Source organism: Schistocerca piceifrons, chromosome 2 (assembly GCF_021461385.2).
Source record: "Schistocerca piceifrons isolate TAMUIC-IGC-003096 chromosome 2, iqSchPice1.1, whole genome shotgun sequence".
In the NCBI taxonomy this organism is placed as follows: Eukaryota; Metazoa; Arthropoda; class Insecta; order Orthoptera; family Acrididae; genus Schistocerca; species Schistocerca piceifrons.
This window is the reverse complement of record NC_060139.1, coordinates 1,007,540,484-1,007,548,537: the sequence shown is the minus strand read 5'-3', so window position 1 is coordinate 1,007,548,537 and position 8,054 is coordinate 1,007,540,484. Positions and strand designations below refer to the sequence as shown.

Below are 8,054 nucleotides of genomic sequence, written 5' to 3'. Positions count from 1 at the left end.
ATTAATTATTTCTGGAGATATATCAACTTTTGAAAAAAAAGCCGTCGCGATAGCTGGCTAGATGTTTTCAGCAGACGCCCTTACGGTAACGGTTTTAGGCTTACTAGCTTCGAAAAAGGTTGTGCTACAATATTCTATGTTTTTATTAATTTTAAGAATCAAAAAATAACTCCCAAGAGCTTACACATTTATTGGGCGTGTATTTTAATCATCATAATTTTAACTTTGTGAAAATAACTGCTAAAGAATTTTTAAAAGAATTGTTTTCTACCAACTAGTGGCAAATGGTTGCAAAACGAAAGTATGTGGCTGTGAAAAAATTTCGGCCGGCCGGAGTGGCCGATCAGTTCTACGCGCTTCAGTCTCCAAACGCGCGACCGCTACGGTCGCAGGTTCAAATCCTGCCTCGGGCATGGATGTGTGTGATGTCCTTAGGTTAGTTTGGTTTAAGTAGTTCTAAGTTCTAGGGGACTCATGACCTCGGATGTTTAGTCCCGTAGTGCTCAGAGCCATTTGAAAAAATTTCCTTAGATGTCGAGTGTTTGGAGACATTGTGACGCAGCGCAGTATGAAAACTTTGTCACCCTAACATCGACATAAACAAAAGTTCTGTTGATGCTTGCGACAAATTCTCAAAGAAAATGTTTCTTAGTTACAATATGAAAACGTTGACAAATATTCTCTTGATTCTTTCAACATACATCTTCACGAAAGTGTAGAATAGAAAGAAGAACAAAATGAACCAGAAGACTCTCTAACAAAGCAAAGTGTGATTTCAATCGATAAATAGCTTAATCAGTATAGGACACATGAATAACATAGTTTTAATTATACTGATCTTTTACATATTTTACAGACAGCGATATTATTATATATTTCTGTAAATACATAAATTTTCCTAAACCTATCTTGATGAAATGATAATTAAATGGACACCCTAGCTGCAAATAGGCGTTGATGTACTTCATTGGGGACATGTTGAATATGTGTGCCCCGACCGGGACTCGAACCCGGAATCTCCTGCTTACATGGCAGACGCTCTATCCGTCTGAGCCACCGCGGGCACAGAGGATAGTGCGTCTGCAGGGACTTATCCCTTGCACGCTCCCCGTGAGATCCACATTCCCAACATGTCCACACCACTACATTCGAAGTGCGCCTAATAGATGTTTGCCCATCATACTCATTACTCGTGGCAGATTAATCTACCATGTCCCGTACGAGTTCGGGCATAGCGTGTGCGTTCGCACTAGAAGGTCAATGGCCGGGAAGCCATATTTTAACTATATATGACGGTAGTATCTGTTCCGAAAGAACAGTTACCGTGGATGACCATGCAGCTTTGCTAGAAATGAAATGATAATTAAATGGACTCCCTAGCTGCAAACAGGCGTTGATGTACTTCATTGGGGACATGTTGAAAATGTGTGCCCCGATCGGGACGCGAACCCGGGATCTCCTGCTTACATGGCAGACGCTCTATCCATCTGAGCCACTGCGGGCCCAGAGGATAGTGCGTCTGCAGGGACTTATCCCTTGCACGCTCCCCGTGCACGGGTTCGAGTCCCGGTCGGGGCACACATTTTCAACATGTCCCCAATGAAGCACGTCAACGCCTGTTTGCAGCTAGGGTGTCCATTTAATTATCATTTCATTTCTAGCAAAGCTGCATGGTCATCCACGGAAACTGTTCTTTCGGGAACAGATACTACCGTCATATATAGCTATCCTGATAAGATCCATTTATTTAATTTTGTATCAAAAATATTTAAGTGATGAAGTCTGGAAGCAAGTGTTAAAGAAACCAGGAACAAGTAAAATATAAGTATCATTAACTAAGCGAAACGTATTACAAGTAAAATACTATTGTAATAATACAACATTATTAGTATGATAAACGTACGCAAAACGTAAATTAAATAAAAATCGAATAATTCCTAGGCTATTTTGTTTCTAAGGCGGAAATGACTGTAACACTTGTTTTTATCTCGTCCAACTACATCATTGTGCGTAACAAAATATTTCTCTACGTGGTGCAGAAGCCGGCATATCAAAGACTATGAATTCGTCGACCGTTTAGAGTCAGTTGTCAGAGCGAGCGAGTGCTGGTTTTCCCGTCTTCGCCGGCCGCCCCTGGTGACACATTACGCACGCGAATGCTTCAAGGCGTCAAGTAAATTTTTATCTGCTTTTTTGAATAGGTATAATTTTCGCATATTTTTCGAGGATTTGGGGATTACAGTATTCAATCTCGCTACGACAACCCTGTGTTCACTAACCCCTGAATCGATTTTCATGCTCGTTATTAACTCAGGATTATTTGTTGCTAAGAGGTCAAGTGTGTTTTCACATGTTCTAAACATGCAGTATGCTGGGTTCTTTTTTTGTTTTGGAATAATGTAAACAATATTTAAGCGTTAATACAAACACATGTGCTTAAGTGATATAAGTATGTTCCGTTATGTTTCCTTTCGAATTATTACCTAATAATTATACTGCGTCACACCTAATTCAGTTCCTCCAGCGGAAGTGGATGAGTTAAACATCTGAAGTGAAACCGCCGTGGAGAGGAAACTGTACGTTTGCAAACACGTATCCCTGTTCAAAATATTATGTACTCACTTGCATCTAAAAATCCCACAAGTATGTAACAGGAATTTCCCAACACCCTGTATATCAGGGGAGGGGGGGAGAGGGTTCTTGCTGTCGCTGGTGTGCCTTCTTTTTCCCATTGTATTTGGGTATGAAGCAAGGGGTAAATAAGACGCTGTATAACAACTATCGCACGGTTATCTGATCCTCACGATTGTGAAGAGATGTATACGATGCAATACATATTCTAATATTAATATGCTCAATTTACTAACAAGGGAACCTCCCCATCGCACCCCCCTCAGATTTAGTTATAAGTTGGCACAGTGGATAGGCCTTGATAAACTGAACACAGATCAATTGAGAAAACAGGAAGAATTTGTCTGGAACTGTGAAAAAAATAAGCAAAATATACAAACTGAGTAGTCCATGAGCCACATAAGCAACATCATGGACGAATTGTGCTTAGAAGCGCCGTGGTCCCGTGGTAGCGTGAGCAGCTGCTGAACGAGAGATCCTTGGTTCAAGTCTTCCCTCGACTGGAAATTTTACTTTCTTTATTTTTGCATAGTTATTATCTGTCCGTTCGTTCATTGACATCTCTGTTCACTGTAATAAGTTTAGTATCTGTGTTTTGCGACCGCACTGCAAAACCGTGCGATTAGTAGACGAAAGGACGTGCCTCTCCAATGGGAACAGAAAACATTTGATCGTAAGGTCATAGGTCAACCGATTCCTCCACAGGAAAACACATCTGATATATTCTATACGACACTGGTGACGGCATGTGCGTCACATGACAGGAATATGTTGTCGACCCACCTAACTTGTACACTTGGCGAATGGGTAAAAAGATTCTTCTACCTTGCCCGATTCAGGTTTTCTTGTGGATGTGATAATCACTCCCAAAAAAGTGATGAAAACATAAGAGTTTGTCACGTAAACTGAAAATAAAAAATTAAAATTGACACTTGTTGGAAGATATGAACCTAGGACCTTTCGTTCCGCAACTGCTCACGTTACCACGAGACCACGGCGCTCCTGCATTCCTGTTGTCGTTATTGTTGCTTATCTTCCCTTAAACTACTCAGTTTGTATATTTTGCTTATTTTTTCACAGTTCTACACAACTTCTTCCTGTTTTCTCAATTGATCTGTGTTCAGTTATTCAAGGCCTATCCACTGTGCCAATTTATAACTAAATCTGAGGGGGCTGCGATGGGGAGGTTCCCTTGTAAGAAGTATTTCAGGAAAACAGTTTCACTTTTCTTCGAAAAAGTTCCATTTATATGCTAGCAGTTTGTCACTGAATTCTGGAGAGCCAACACAATGAAGTATCACAAAAACAGAGATCTCAGTTTAGGACGGATCGTTGTAAACGCATCTTTGACTTTACGTTCTCCTTTTTAGGCTACGTGTGTCCACACTTTGAGCATTGACTGTCGACCCCCCTCCCCTCCCCGCCCTATTCTTGTTGTGGTGCTGCAGTTCTATTCTTGACACGTTCTTTATTACACTGGCTCTGTGTTTTGCTGCTTAGTGGGAATTTCATGATAATAAGGATGAAAGACTTCTAAGGCAACACACTATCCTCTATCCATTTGAAAGAGCTAGCATTTCTGAAGCTTTAATAAAACTGCTGATACAGAATTGCTGAGTGGAAGTAGAGGGATGTTTGTAATATGATTCCCGGAAAGCCGCTACGTACATCTTGCAGAACTTTATTAAATTGTGTAACTCTAGCTGGTTCCTTGTATACGGCGTTATTCGACCTCAAAATAAAGAGCTCCATGAAATTTACTACACAGTAAAGGAAGGAAAATTGTCTGCAGAGTGCAGGCACCAGTAGCATACTAACATGAAGATGAATAAAGTGAAATGGGGAAACATATTGATGGAAAGACTTTTGGCTTTCATAGGTAATGGAAAAAAGAAAATCGTTTCCAATTCCTGCGCACTTCTTCTTGATGAATTCGAACTCTGTTTTGATATGCTGTCATATTACTTGTGAATTAAAATCGACAGACAAGGAAAGTTTCTTCTTCCAGGGAATCCTGCGAAATTCGAACTCTTTCCGAATTTTACGACCACATCGAACTATCCACGCAAGCGTCCATTGTGTGCTGACAGACGCTTTGGCAGTTATCTCACGGAGCAGTTCCTCAATTTTCGTCGGGGAGAGGAAATCGAGGGACGAGAAAACTAGGGAATACTGGTCCCCTCTCAGCAGCTGCGTGCGTCCCGCATAATTAATCTAAGACAGAGGAACAAAGGCGTCCTCTTACGCCACGTTCCTCCACCCGCGCAACTAATTAGCTAATTGTTGCGAAGGGAAGAGGGGAGGAGACTCTGAACTTGTATAAAATAGCTGAGCGGAGGGCGTATCTTATCTAATTCATCATCTGGCCTGAAGATTTGCGTCGGGATAACAGATAAACGTGGTCGACAACGTTTACATCAAATTACTGTGGCTCGCGGTTCCTTTGATGGTGAGACTCTGTGGACGGTGAGTAATGGTGCACTGTTAATCCAGAGAATACATTTACTTTGCTGTTTACCCCTCTCGTGGCGCAGACTAATGGCTTGGGTCAACCGATTTCGCTTATCCGTGTTTCGGTTAAAAATAGCAGGTTGTTTGTTGACGAATTACAGCTCATGTACGGAGACTGTAGTCAGATAGTGGGTGTTATGCCAGGAGGCTCGACGTTAACACTGGTGTCTGCAGCGTGATTTCAGAAGGTGGTGCCCCACAGGTCGTAAATATTTGAAGAACGTCCTTACAAAATTTCTTTATTGAACAAGCAGGCTAGCTCTGAGTACTATGGGACGTAACATCTGAGGTCATCAGTCCTCTAGAACTTAGAACCGCTTAAACCTAACTAACCTACGGGCATCACACACATCCATACCCGAGGCAGGATTCGAACCTGCGACCGTAGCAGTCGCGCGGTTCCAGACTGAAGAGCTTAGAACCGCTCGGCCACACCGGCCAGAGAACAAGCAGGCCTTAAGAAATTGTTCTGGCGATCAGTCGTGAAGGAGGCCGATTGTGACCATATAAGTCGGCCGCGGTGGCCGAGCGGTTCTAGGCGCTTCAGTCCGGAACCGCGCTACCGCTACGGTCACAGGTTCGAATCCTGCCTCGGGCATGGATGTGTGTGATGTCCAAAAGTTAGTTAGGTTTAAGTAGTTCTAAGTTCTGGGGGACTGATGACCTCAGATGTTAAGTCCCATAGTGCTCAGAGTCATTTGAACCATTTGACAATATAATGGGTGTTTATCCAAGGTATATTCCTTATACGTTTCTCTACATGCAGTTATCTCACATCTGACCTCTGAAAGAGCAGTTCTAGCTAAACTATGTAAGTTATCCCGTGATGTACGTTACAGACATATAGTAATGAGTCTACACGTCTCATTACGAACGATATGTACGTGTTTAACAAAGTCAGAATTTACCAGGCAGCGCTAGCATGCAGCGTAACAGAAGGTAAAGTTGTACTTTTAAATATTTGTGCTGCTGCAAATCCAGACTGTTCACATAATTTTGCGCAATATGTTATTGCTAGCAGATACTTTCTGCTTTACATGCGGGCAGTGCTACTTGAAAGTCAATGATTGGTCAAGAGTTAACGCCCAGAAGTTTAGGCAGTAAACTGTGTTCCTGGTGCACTCTTTTCCAAGTCAAACATAGTTTTCTGAGGCCTGTCTGTAATACCGTCCCTCTCTCTCAATTACGTACGAGGGGAATTTTCCATGTGGGTTTTCGCACTTTCCCATGTACGGTTAGTTTTTTATGCTGGTAGCAATGACTTGCGCTACGTAGGCAAAACCAGATTAAATTAGATCTTTCCGGAAGTTCCCATCCCAATACAAATACACTCGCAACATGTACTATACAAGTAGCTTGTTAAAATCGTATCTATAATCGTCGGTACCAAAAAATGCTATGGAGAGAGACGAATCAACCACCTACGCAGATACATTGTTGCAGTGACCGTGATGATAATATAGTGTTCTGACCTGATTTTAACTGTGAAATGCTTCTAAGTTATTCAACAGAAATTAATTTCACACTTTTAATGAAAGGTGTTTCTCACTTAATGTTCGAAGATTTTATTACCAGTACAGGCTAGAGCTTTGAAATTTATTCTCAAATTCATATTGCAATCAGTCTGATGTTGAGATAATGAACTACAAATGTTAGGCAAAACTGACTGAAATTATTTCCTAAGCTTATCCCTTCGGATGGGGCTCGTAAATAATTAATGTAGCCAACGGCCTTTCCGCAGTGGTAATACCGGTTCCCGTCAGATTACAGAAGTTAACCGCTGTCGGGAGTGGGTAACACTCGGATGGGTGACCATCAGGGTCTGCCGAGCGCTGTTGGCTTGTGAGCCAATTGAGAACCTACTTGATTAAGAGGTAGCACCTCCGGTAACGAAATTTTGGAAATTTGTGGTAAGGTTTTATGGGACCAAACTGCTGAGCTCATCGGTCCCTAAGCTTACACACTAGTTTATCTTTAACTTAAGCTAAGGACGACACACACCGCCATGCCCGAGGGAGGACTCGAACCTCCGACGGGGGAAGCCGCGTGGATCCGGTCACGAAAATTGAAAATGGCTGGGAGAGAAGTGTGCCGACCACATGCCCCTCCATATCCGCATCCAGTGATGGCTATAGCCGAGGATGACACGGTGGCCGGTCGGTAGCGTTGGGCCTTTCGAAGCCTGTTCGGGCGGTGGGTTCCAGTTTAACGTTCTGGCTGCGGCAAACGGAAAGCATTTGGGCAAAAGACTCTACCTACAATATTTTTGTATTATTAATAACTATTTCGCATCGAGGGAGATGTAGGAACGCAACTGCGTTTGATGCATACCCAGGCCCTTACCAGAAAATACGTCCGTAGCTTTCCGCTCCCAGAAAAAAGCAAAAACACCCTCATATAACTTCAGAGGCATACAGGGTAGAGCAAATGAAAGTGGCCTGGAGAACCGTGTTTCAGGGTACAAGGAAACATAGCACAGGAGAAGAAATACAGTACTAACCTGACTATAATGGATGTTGTGACCACCATTATCTCTTGGCACTTTTGGGCCTGGTCAGCAAGTTGCTGAAGGTGGATTGAAGCTGGAATGCTGGAATGGCTGCAGCCTCATCTGAAATGTTTTGCTGCAGATCTTGAAGAGTATGAGTGGTGTTGCGATACACCTTAGACCTGAGGGCTCCCCACACAAAGTAATCGTAGACTGACAAATCAGGTGACCTCGGTGGCCAGCTATGGCCGCGACCAAGACTGACCTGTGCTAACAACTCTGTCAGGCGTGAAGTCTGTGTAAATGTGCTCCGGGGTTCGGCCGGCTGTATGGGCAGTTATTCCATCCTGGTGGACGTAACTGTATCTATTTCGTTCCTCCGTTAACCCTACCACAAATTGAGATCCAATCGTATCCACTCGTC

At 42.9% G+C, this 8,054-nt stretch overlaps 1 non-coding gene across 1 annotated transcript; it reads right to left on the bottom strand.

The window, feature by feature from the left end:
• Positions 1-989: 989 nt before the first annotated feature.
• On the bottom strand, positions 990-1,064 carry Trnat-ugu. The gene has a single exon. It is a non-coding gene; the product is annotated as a tRNA-Thr (tRNA).
• Positions 1,065-8,054: the final 6,990 nt, after the last annotated feature.